This window comes from Phyllobates terribilis, unplaced genomic scaffold, assembly GCF_046119375.1.
Source record: "Phyllobates terribilis strain yellow unplaced genomic scaffold, ASM4611937v1 Scaffold_4__5_contigs__length_816908805, whole genome shotgun sequence".
In the NCBI taxonomy this organism is placed as follows: domain Eukaryota; kingdom Metazoa; phylum Chordata; class Amphibia; order Anura; family Dendrobatidae; genus Phyllobates; species Phyllobates terribilis.
In genome coordinates this window covers 714507183-714520478 of record NW_027362764.1, presented here as the reverse complement: position 1 = coordinate 714520478, position 13296 = coordinate 714507183, and the positions used below count along the sequence as shown (strand labels likewise).

The following is a 13296-nucleotide window of genomic DNA, read 5'->3' as shown; positions in this document are numbered from 1 at the left end:
TATTGGGGCTTCCCATCATCATCTGTCGGAGGAGATGATTTTGTCTGCCGATCCCTTTGTTTTCGGCGAGATTAAGAAGTCACCGGATGAGTGGCACAGCGAGCGCTCTTCTGTATATGGGAGTCGAGAGAGATAGCTGCCAGGCCAAATGATCGGCCTAACCATAATTTAGTTTATGTGCAAAAATCAGCTAATAATTATCTATTTTTCATCAGCACTTCTAATGCACTTACTTTCCGGTGTGTTGGGCTTGTGCTATTACACAGCAGCTCCTGACTTGAAAGTCACTTGAAAGGGTTTGTCACGAGTTAAGAAATAGGTAAAATTGCAAAGTGCTTGTAAAAACAATCAACTTTGTAATTTAATCTTAATTAAAAATCCTTTCCGTTCTCAAAGATTTTTCATTTTATAATGTACAGCTTGTTGCCTAGGTTACCGGCCAACCTCCGGTCTCAGAGTGTCTGGTTACCCCCCACAGGGTGTGAGTGCTGTAAGCTGCTCGGTGCTTTAACCCCTTCCCGACCCGTGTCACACCGTTTGTGACATGGAAAACAGTTCGTTCCCGACCCATGTCACAGCGTCTGTGACATGGAGGGAAAGAGCCCCTGCAGCGCCTGCGAGCGGGGTCGCTCAGGTGTCACAGTTGCTACTGCAACTGGACATCCTGAAGTCGACCCCCCGGGGGGTGGATTAACCCCCCCGTGCCTGGGACCCCTCCGATTGGCTGTTTCATTTTCACTTTTAGTGAAACTGCCAATCAGTATGAATTAAATATTTCACCAATGAAAATTGGTGTAATATTTAAATCTGGGCATTGCCTGATGCTTACAGCATCAGCCATTGGCTGGGGGGAGTGTCACCTCTGTTCCCCCCCTCCCCCCAGATCTGATTGGGGGGCTAGCGTCACATGGATACTAGCCCCAATCAGATATGGAGGGATGGCTGAAACCTCCCAGCACCTTCCCAACCCTAGATTGTCTGCTGTGGACCCCCTGCTGTGGACCCCCTGCTGTGGACCCCCTGCTGTGGACCCCCTGCTGCGGACCCCCTGCTGCGGACCCCCTGCTGTGGACCCTGTGGATCGCGTCTGCCGCCGCCACCGCTGATCAGCGGTAAGTATTGCCGCCACTCCCCCCGACCCCCCAAGGCACCTATATAGATGCATAGTGAGCACTTGGAACCCCCAGGTGCTTCACAAATTGATTGATAAAAATGAAAAAGTGAAAAAAAAAACACTTTTTTATTTTTACGGATTAATTTCCTAAGGACCTGGGGGTCCCAAGTGCTCACTATGCATCTAGATAGGTGCCTTGGGGGGTCTAGTTTCCAAAATGGGGTCACTTGTGGGGGAGCTCCAATGTTTGGGCACACAGCGGCTCTCCAAACGCAACATGGTGTCTTCTAACAATTTGAGCCGACAATTTGTTAGCGGACACCATGTTGCATTTGGAGAGCCGCTGTGTGCCCAAACATTGGAGCTTCCCCACAAGTGACCCCATTTTGGAAACTAGACCCCCCAAGGAACCTATCTAGATGCATAGTGAGCACTTGGAACCCCCAGGTGCTTCACAAATTGATTCATAAAAATGAAAAAGTGGAAAAAAAAACACTTTTTTATTTTTACGGATTAATTTGTGAAGGACCTGGGCACACAGTGGCTCTCCAAACGCAACATGGTGTCTTCTAACAATTTGAGTCGACAATTTGTTAGCGGACACCATGTTGCTTTTGGAGAGCCGCTGTGTGCCCAAACATTGGAGCTCCCCCACAAGTGACCCCATTTTGGAAACTAGACCCCCCAAGGCACCTATCTAGATGCATAGTGAGCACTTGGAACCCCAGGTGCTTCACAAATTGATTCATAAAAATGAAAAAGTGGAAAAAAAAACACTTTTTTGATTTTTACGGATTAATTTGTGAAGGATCTGGGGGTTCCAAGTGCTCACTATGCATCTAGATAGGTGCCTTGGGGGGTATAGTTTCCAAAATGGGGTCACTTGTAGGTGAGCTCCAATGTTTGGGCACACAGCGGCTCTCCAAACGGGACATGGTGTCCGCAAACAAATTGAATGGAAAATCGGCTCAAATTGTTAGCGGACACCATGTTGCGTTTGGAGAGCCCCTAATGTGCCTAAAAAGTGGAGCTCCCCCACAAGTGACCCCATTTTGGAAACTAGACCCCCCAAGGCACCTATCTAGATGCATAGTGAGCACTTGGAACCCCCAGGTGCTTCACAAAATGATCTGTGAAAACAAAAAAGTACTTTTTTTTTCACAAAAATTTTCTTTTAGCCTAAATTTTTTAATTTTCACATGGGTAACAGGATAAAATGCATCCTAAAATGTGTTGGTCAATTTCTCCTGAGTACACTGATACCTCATATGTGGTCATAAACCACTGTTTGGGCGCATGGCAGGGCTCAGAAGAGAAGGAGCGCAATTTGACTTTTGGAGCTAATTTTCCATTCAAAAAGTAAAATGGCGCTCCTTCCCTTCTGAGCCCTGCCGTGTGCCCAAACAGTGGTTTATGACCACATATGAGGTATCAGTGTACTCAGGAGAAATTGACCAACAAATTTTAGGATGCATTTTATCCTGTTACCCATGTGAAAATTAAAAAATTTAGGCTAAAAGAAAATTTTTGTTAGAAAAATAAAAATGTTCATTTTTTTCTTCCATGTGGCTTTAGTTCCTGTGATGCACCTGAAGGGTTAATAATCTTCTTGAATGTAGTTTTGAGTAGCTTGAGGGGTGCAGTTTTTGGAATGGTGTCACTTTTGGGTGTTTTCTGTCATGTACACCCCTCAAAGGGACTTCAAATGTGATGTGGTCACTAAAAAAAATGGCTTTGCAAATTTTGCTGGAAAAAAGAAAATTTGCTGATGAACTTTGAACCCTTCTAACTTCCTACCAAAAATTTTTTTTTTTGCCAAAATTGTGCTGATGTAAAGTAGACATGTGGGAAATGTTATTTATTAACTATTTTGTGTCACATCACTCTCTAGTTTAGCAGAATAAAAATTCAAAATTTGAAAATTGCAAAATTTTCAAAATTTTTCCTATATTTTTGATTTTTTCACAAATAAACGCAAATATTATCGACCTAAATTTAATACTAACATGAAGCGCAATATGTCACGAAAAAACAATCTCAGAATCGCTAGGATCCGTTGAAGTGTTCCAGAGTTTTTACTTCATAAAGGGACACTGGTCAGAATTGACAAAAATGCCAAAGTCTTTAGGGTCAAAATAGGCTGGGTCCTGAAGGGGTTAAACCAGGGGTCTCAAACACATGGCCCACGTGGTGCTCTATTGTGCGACCCTTGGGCCCCTGAGATGATTGCGGCCTGGTCCAGGGGCTGCCAATGTCAACGTCCCTTTTCAACTGCATGTGCGTTCTTGGACGCACATTCAATTGAAATGTATTGAGGTGCAGTGACCGACTCTCTGCACCGGAATACCAGTACCAGCCACCAGCCAATCAGAGGCCGGTGACTGACATCGGCATCTCTGTCGCAGCTGCACATGACGTCACTGCCATGCACTGCCCCAGCTGTGGAGGAAGAAGAGGACGCTGTTCGTCGAGGGAGCAAGGGCAGGTGAGAAATTTTTTTTATGTGTGTGTAAAGAGCAATGGAATGGGGGACATTGTTACAAGTACAAGATGGGGACATTACTATATGATGGGGACCAGGATGGGGACATTACTATAAGATGGGGACCAGGATGGGGACATTACTATAAGATGGGGACCAGGATGGGGACATTACTATAAGATGGGGACCAGGATGGGGACATTGTTACAAGTACAAGATGGGGACATTACTATATGATGGGGACCAGGATGGGACATTACTATATGATGGGGACCAGGATGGGGACATTACTATAAGATGGGGACCAGGATGGGGACATTACTATAAGATGGGGACCAGGATGGGGACATTACTATAAGATGGGGACCAGGATGGGGACATTATTACAAGATGGGACCAGGATTGGGACATTACTACAAGATGGGACCATGATGGGGACATTACTATAAGATAGGGACATTACTACAAGATGGGACCAGGATGGGGACATTACTACAAGATAGGACCAGGATGGTGACATTATTATAAGATGGGAACATTACTACAAGATAGGACCAGGATGTGAACATTACTACAAGATAGGACCAGGATGGGGACATTACTACAAGATAGGACCAGGATGGGGACATTGTTATAAGATGGGAACCAGGATGGGGACATTACTTCAATATAGGACCAGGATGGAGACATTACAATAAGATGAGGACCAGGATGGGGATATTACTATAAGATGGGATAGGATGGTGCCATTACTATAAGATGGGGACCTTGATGGGGCCATTACTATAAGATGGGGACATTACTATACGATGTGGACCAGGATGGGGACATTACTGCAAGATAGCGACCAGAATGGAGACATTACTTTAAGATGGCAACCAGGATGGGAACATTACTACAAGATGGCAACCAGGATGGGAACATTACTACAAGATGGGACCCGGATGGGGACATTACTACAAGATGGGACCAGGATGGGGACATTACTACAAGATAGGACCAGGATGGTGACATTATTATAAGATGGGAACATTACTACAAGATAGGACCAGGATGTGAACATTACTACAAGATAGGACCAGGATGGGGACATTACTACAAGATAGGACCAGGATGGGGACATTGTTATAAGATGGGAACCAGGATGGGGACATTACTTCAATATAGGACCAGGATGGAGACATTACAATAAGATGAGGACCAGGATGGGGATATTACTATAAGATGGGATAGGATGGTGCCATTACTATAAGATGGGGACCTTGATGGGGCCATTACTATAAGATGGGGACATTACTATACGATGTGGACCAGGATGGGGACATTACTGCAAGATAGCGACCAGAATGGAGACATTACTTTAAGATGGCAACCAGGATGGGAACATTACTACAAGATGGCAACCAGGATGGGAACATTACTACAAGATGGGACCCGGATGGGGACATTACTACAAGATGGTACCGGGATGGGGACATTACTACTAGATGAGGACCATTATTACAGGACAGGAGACATTATTACAGGATTGGGGACATTATTGCAGGACAGGTGACATTATTACAGGACGGAGGGACATTACTACAGGACGGGGGAACATTACTATAGGTTGAGGGACATTATTACAGGATGGTAACATTATTACAGGACAGGGGATATTATTACAGGACAATGGACCAATACTATAGGTTGAGGGACATTATTACAGGACAGGAGACATTATTACAGGACGGGGACCATTACTACTGGACCAGGGACATTATTACAGAATTGGGAACATTTTTACAGGATGAAGAATATTGCTAGAGGACAGGAGACATTATTACAATATTGAGGACATTATTACAAGACAATGGACATTATTACAGGATTGGGGGCATTATTAAAGAACAGGAGACATTATTACAGGACTAAGGACATTATTACAGAATTGGGGACATTATTACAGTATTTAAGACATTACAAAACAGGGGACATTATTACAGGATTGAGGGAGGACATTATTACAGGACAGGGGACATTATTACAGGATTGAGAACATTATTACAAGACAGGGGACATTATTACAGGACAGAGGACATTATAACGGGATTGGGGACATTATTACAGAACAGAGGACATAATTATTACAGTATTGAGGACATTATTACAGGACAGGGGACATCATTACAGGATTGAGGACACTATTAGAGGACAGGGGACATTATTACAGGATTGAGGACATTATTACAGGATAGGGGACATTATTACAAGACAGGGGACATTATTACAGGACAGAGGACATTATAACAGGATTGGGGACATTATTACAGAACAGAGGACATAATTACAGGACTAAAGACATTATTACAGTATTGAGGACATTATTACAGGACAGGGGAGATTATTACAAGACAGGGTGCATTATTACAGGACCGAGGGAACATTACTATAGGTTGAGGGACATTATTACCGGATGGGGGACATTATTACAGGATTGAGGACATTATTACATGACAGTGGACCAATACTATAGGTTGAGGGACATTATTACAGTATTGAGGACATTATTACAGGACAGGGGAGATTATTACAAGACAGGGTGCATTATTACAGGACAGAGGGAACATTACTATAGGTTGAGGGACATTATTACAGGATGGGGGACATTATTACAGGATTGAGGACATTATAACAGGATTGGAGACATTATTACAGGACAGGGGACATTATTACAGGATTGGGGACATTATTACAGAACAGGGGACATAATTACAGGATTGAGGACATTATTACAAGACAGGGGACATTATTACAGGATAGGGGACATTATTAAAGGACAGGGGACATCATTACAGGACTAAGGACATTATTACAGAATTGGGGACATTATTACAGGATTGAGGACGGACATTATTACAGAACAGGTGACATTATTACAGGATTGAGGACATTATTACAAGACAGGGGACATTATTACAGGACCGAGGACATTATAACAGGATTGGGGACATTATTTCAGGACAGGGGACATTATTACAGGATTGGGGACATTATTACAGAACAGGGGACATAATTAAAGGACTAAGGACATTATTACAGGATTGAGGACATTATTACAGGACAGGGGACATTATTACAGGATTGAGGACATTATTACAGTACGGTGGGACATTGTTACAAGACAAGGGGCATTATTACAGGATGGGGGAACATTACTATAGGTTGAGGGACATTATTACAGGATGGGGGACATTATTACAGGATTAAGGACATTATTACAGGACAGTGGACCAATACTATAGGTTAAGGGACATTATTACAGGACAGGGGACATTATTACAGGACATGGACCATTATTACATAATTGGGGACATTTTTACAGGATGGAGAACATTATTAGAGGACAGGAGACACTATTACAGTATTGAGGACATTATTACAAGACAAGGGACATGATTGGGGGCATTATTACAGGACAGGGGACATTATTACAGGACTAAGGACATTATTACAGAATCGGGGACATTATTACAGTATTGAGGACATTATTACAGGATTGAGGGAAGACATTATTACAGAACAAGGGACATTATTACAGGATTAAGGACATTATTACAGGACCGAGGACATTATAACAGGATTGGGGACATTATTACAGGATTGGGAACATTACTACAGGACAGGGGACATTATTACAGGACAGGGGACATTATTACAGGTTTGGGGACATTATTACAGAACAGGGGACAATTACAGGAATAATGGAATTATTATAGGACTGGGGACATTATTACAGGATTGAGGACATTATTAGCGGACAGGGGACATTATTACATGATTGAGGACATTATTACAAGGCAGGGGGCATTATTACAGAACGGTGGAACATTACTATAGGTTGAGGGACATTATTACAGGACAGGGGACATTATTACAGAATTTGGGACATTTTTACAGGATGAAGAACATTATTAGAGGACAGGAGACATTATTACAATATTGAGGACATTATTACAAGACAATGGACACTATTACAGGATTGGGGGCATTATTACAGGACAGGGGACATTATTAAAGGACAGGTGACATTATTACAGGATTGGGGACATTATTACAGAACAAGGGACACTATTACAGGATTGAGGACATTATTAGGGGACATTATTACAGGACAGGGGACATTATTACAGTAACGAGGACATTATAACAGGATTTGGGACATTATTACAGAACAGGGGACATTATTACAGGATTGAGGACATTATTACAGGACAGGAGACATTATTACAGGATTGAGGACATTATTACAGGATGGGGGGACATTATTACAAGACAGGGGGCATTATTACAGGACGGGGAACATTACTATAGGTTGAGGGAGATTATTACAGGAAGGGGGACATTATTACAGGATTAAGGACATTATTACAGGATAGGGGACATTTTTACAGGACAGTGGACCAATATTACAGAATTGAAGAGATTTTTACACGATGAAGAACATTATTAGAGAACAGGAGACATTATTACAGTATTGAGGACATTATTACAAGACAAGGAACATTATTACAGGATTGGGGGCATTATTACAGGACAGGGGACATTATTAAAGGACAGGGGACATTATTACAGGACTAAGAACATTATAACAGAATTGGGGCCATTACTACAGGACAGTGGACATAATTACAGGACTAAGGACATTATTACAGTATTGAGGACATTATTACAGGACAGGGGACATTATTACAGGATTGAGGGAGGACATTATTACAGGATTGGGGACATTATTAGAGGACAGGGGACATTATTACAGGATGGATGACATTATTACAGAATAGGGGACATTATTACAGGACAGGGTACATTATTACAGGATTGGGAACATTATTATCGGATAGAGGACCTTATTACAGGATTGAGGACATTATTACAGGACAGGGGACATTATTACAGTATTGGGGACATTATTACAGGAGGTGGGCCAGAATTACTATAAGGGGTGTTGTAGATTGTGTCTACCTCTGAGAGCAGACGAATAAGCCAGAAACGTTTTCTTCTGCTAGTTTATTTCAACACCTCATAAACCACTGTAGGTTCAACAAAATAAACATGGCCTTTCTGGCATAACGGAAAAACAAAAGGTAACTTATAGCACAGTCCACATGCCTGTGGGATTCGCCCGCTCAGGATACAATAAACTTCAGCTCCCACTGAAGCTTCAGACTGGAGACTTCCTTGCCTCCAACACACAGACAGAAAAAAAACTCAGTGGCCAGTCATTTAACCTGCCGAACCATACCCTTGAGGTGGAGATATGGTGAGTAGTTGTCCCCCTCTTGCAACTACTCACAAAAAACAACCCTGTTATGGCTGATTAACCCCTCTCAGCACATAACATGCTGGAGAGAAACTTCTGGGTTTCATATCACGGAAGATAGCAACCTTTGTGACAAATATCTCCCCTCACATACTGTACAGTGGGGGAAATAAGTATTTGATCCCTTGCTGTTTTTGTAAGTTTGCCCACTGACAAAGACATGAACAGTCTATAATTTTAAAGGTAGGTTAATTTTAACATTGAGAGATAGAATATCCCCCAAAAAAATCAAGAAAATCACATTGTATAAATTAGATAATATTTTTTTGCATTTTGCAGTGACAAATAAGTATTTGATCCCTCTGGCAAACAACACTTAATACTTGATGGCAAAACCCTTGTTGGCAAGCACAGCAGTCAGACGTTGTTTGTAGTTGATGATGAGGTTTGCGCACATGTCAGGAGGAATTTTGGTCCACTCCTCTTCGCAGATCATCTCTAAATCATTAAGATTTTGAGACTGTCGCTTGGCAACTCGGAGCTTCAACTCCCTCCATAAGTTTTCTATGGGATTAAGGTCTGGAGACTGGCTAGGCCACTCCATGACCTTACTGTGCTTCTTTTTGAGCCACTCCTTTGTTGCCTTGGCTGTATGTTTTGGGTCATTGTCTTGCTGCAAGGTCGTGGAGGAGGTCGTTGGCCAAAATCTCGTGATACACAACCCCATCCATCTTCCCTTCAGTACGGTGCAGTCGTCATGTCCCCTTTGCAGAAAAGCACCCCCAAATGATAATGTTTCCCGCACCATGCTTCACGGTTGGGACGATGTTCTTAGGGTTGTACTCATCCTTCTTCCTCCAAACACGGTGAGTTGAGTTAATGCCAAAGAGCTCAATTTTTTTCTCATCTGACCACAGCACCTTCTCCCAATAACTCACAGAATCATCCAGGTGTTCACTGGCAAACTTCAGACGGGCCTGCACATGTGCCTTCTTGAGCAGGGGGACCTTGCGGGCACTGCAGGATTTTAAACCTTTAAGGCGTAATGTGTTACCAATGGTTTCTTGGTGACTGTGGGCCCAGCTGCATTGAGATCATTAACAAGTTCCCCCCCGTGTAGTTTTAGGCTGATCTCTCACCTTCCTCATGATCAAGGATACCCCATGAGGTGAGATTTTGCATGGTGCCGCAGATCGATGTCAATTGACAGTCATTTTGTATTTCTTCCATTTTCTTACTATTGCACCAACAGTTGTCTCCTTCTCACCCAGCATCTTACTTATGGTTTTGTAGCCCATTCCAGCTTTGTGCAGGTCTATGATCTTGTCCCTGACATCCTTAGAAAGCTCTTTGGTCTTGCCCATGTTGTAGAGGTTAGAGTCTGACTGATTAATTGAGTCTGTGGACAGAAGTCTTTTATACAGATTACTATGCAAGACAGCTGTCTTTAATGCAGGTAACGAGTTGATTAAGAGTGTCTAACTGGTCTGTAGGAGCCAGAACTCATAATGGTTTGTAGGGGATCAAATACTTATTTCCCCCACTGTACATTGCCAGTGACCCTGTCACAGGGACTAACTGTAAAACAATAATATTGTATGGGCCCGATTGGGGGCACAAAAAAGGAATACATTTTTTTAAACGATATTCAAAATAAAGTATGAAAAAATACAGGAAAAATATTTGGCCATTAAAAATGCTGTTTCATGTAAAAACTGAACCAAAAAAGAAGACCTGTACCATAATCCATATGATAAACACCATTAAAAAGAATAAAAAAATGACAAAATTTAAAAAAAAATGTTGATCAAAAAGTCATATAGAAAAATAAGGCATCACTGAAAACGTCATCTTCTCCCGCAATGAACACGGCCCTTCGTATTCACATTTTTTCTATGTGCAGCCCATTTACTCAGCTGAGTTTGAGTCTCCTGCTTTAAACTCTGTTAGTGTCGCTCTGAAGAAGGCTAGATCACAGGATCCACCCAGTCTTGACACCCCTGACGTTGCCACAGAGTAATGAGATCATCTCATCATGCTGCTGATGTTGTTGCAGCGCTGCAGAGGTAGCAAAGCCATGGAACCTGGGAGAACGTAAGCACTCGATGGATCCAAAGATACAAGCGACTTTAAGTATAGGTGGAGGGGGGGGGGTTGTTCAGTATGCAGAGTCAGGAATAGTGTGAGGGCACATTATGGAGAGGAGGCAGCATGAAAACAGGCAGTGTGTGGATGGTACAGTGTGAATAGAGGACACAATATGAAGAGGGACACTGAAGAGGGGGCAGAGTATAGAGAAGGACACCGTGAAGAGGGGACAGAGTATGGAGAGGGACATTGAAAAGGGGGCAGAGTATGGAGAGGGACACTAAAGAGGGGACACTATGGTAACTTATAGCACAGTCCACATGCCTGTGGGATTCGCCCGCTCAGAATACAATAAGGTTCAGCTCCCACTGAAGCTTCAGACTGGAGTCTTCCTTGCCTCCAACACACAGACAGAAAAATAACTCAGTGGCCAGTCATTTAACCTGCCGAACCATACCCTTGAGGTGGAGATATAGTGAGTAGTCGTAATGGGAGAAGATGACGTTTTCAGTCATACCATATTTTTCTATATGACTTTTTGATCATAATTTTTTAAAATTTTTGCCATGTTTTTTATTCTTTTTAATGGTGTTTATCATATGGGTTATGGTACAGGTCTTCTTTTTTTCTTCAGTTTTTACATGAAACAGCATTTTTAGTGGCCAAATATTTTTCCATTATTTTTTCATACTTTATTTTGAATATTTTATAAAATATGGGGACACTATGGGGACAGAGTATGAAAAGGGGGCACTGTATGAAGAGGGATACTGTAGAGAATGGGCATAATAAAGAGAGGGGGCAATGTGGAGTTAAATACAGTGTGAAGTGGAGACAATGTGGAAGCCGTAGTTCATAAAGGAGGATGGTGTGGTGGGTGTAATTCATAAGGGGGACGATGTAATGCTTATAGTTCATGGGAGTGGTGGCGGTTGTAGTTCATAAGGAAGGATAGTGTAGAGATAAGGACTACGTGCAGTGGGGAAAGTGTGAAGGTTACAACTCATAATGGAGGAACGTGTGGCAGTTATATTTCATAAGGAGGGATAGTGTGGCAGTTGTAGTTCATAAGGGAGAATGATGTGACTATTATAGTTCATAATATAGAACAATGTGATGGTTATAATTCATAAGAAGGCAGGATGGTGTTGTAGTTCATAAGGAGTGGCTGTTATAGTTCATAAGGGAGGATGATGTAGTTATAGTTTATAAGGCAGGACAGTGTGGCGATTGTAGTTCGGAGAGGATGTGGTTATAGATCATAAGAGAACGATGTGGCATTTATAGTTTATAAGAGGGCGGTATGGTGGTTGAAGTTCATAAGGAGGATGGTGTCGTGGTTGTAGTACATTAAGGAGAAGGGTGCGGTAGAGTTGAAAAGGGAGAATGGTGTGACATTCATAGTGCAAAACAGGAGGATGTTGTGGAAGCAATATTCTATAGAACAGGAGAGAGTGGAGACCATGAAATTAACAAGGATAAAGTGGAGGACATAAACGGGAAAGTGTTGGGGCCATTTTCTGTGTAGGGGCAAATATTTATTATGGGGCACAGCTTAGGGTCTATTTAGGGCACACCATGGGCAGATATTTTTATCCCTGCTGCTATAATGAGGCTTATTTTTATGGGCCCTGTGTATAAATATGTATAAATATGCTGCAGAAGACCAGAGAAGAGAAAAGTCTGCAGAGAAAAGCTGTGGCTGTAGAAAGTCATCATGGCATCGGGACCGGATGAAGAAGAAAGTGTTTGAAGCAACTTAAATCAAGTCAGACATTACCTATAAGGTCCCTGGATCTAACGGTACATTTACACTGGCACAGAACAATGTCAGGACCCTGCATGTGTGACAAACATGAGTGACCAACTAAATATGTTTTTTTTTTTTTTAAAAAAAATTTCAATTGCGGAAGCTATTATTATCCACTTTACCTTATTCCCATCCTGGGAACCTGCCTACACCTTTATTCCCATCCTGGGAACCTGCCTACACCTTTATTCCCATCCTGGGAACCTGCCTACACCTTTGTCCGTGCACCGAACACAACAAGCTACTATTCTTACCTTGAAGTGGTGAGCTGATGAATTTTGTTTTTCTATATTGTTATTGGTATTAAAGTCGGTTTTAATCAATTAAAACAGTCACAGTTTGTGTCATTCCATTGACCTATATTTCAATAAGCTGATGAAAATTGAATCATGTTGTCATGGAAATCATGACGCTGTTTGTGTTGTTCCACTGACACATATTTAAGTCGAGTGCTAAAGCCGGCCTGGAAATATTCCAGTTGCATCGAGTTGTCAAGGACA

At 42.2% G+C, this 13296-nt stretch overlaps 1 long non-coding RNA gene across 1 annotated transcript in view; it reads left to right on the top strand.

The window, feature by feature from the left end:
- The first annotated feature begins 808 nt into the window (after positions 1-808).
- Positions 809-13296, top strand: part of LOC141265956 (uncharacterized) — an 86563-nt gene continuing 74075 nt past the window's right edge. The window contains exon 1 of the long non-coding RNA XR_012320175.1: positions 809-1112. This is a non-coding gene — a long non-coding RNA (uncharacterized lncRNA). The remainder of the gene's footprint in view (positions 1113-13296) is intronic.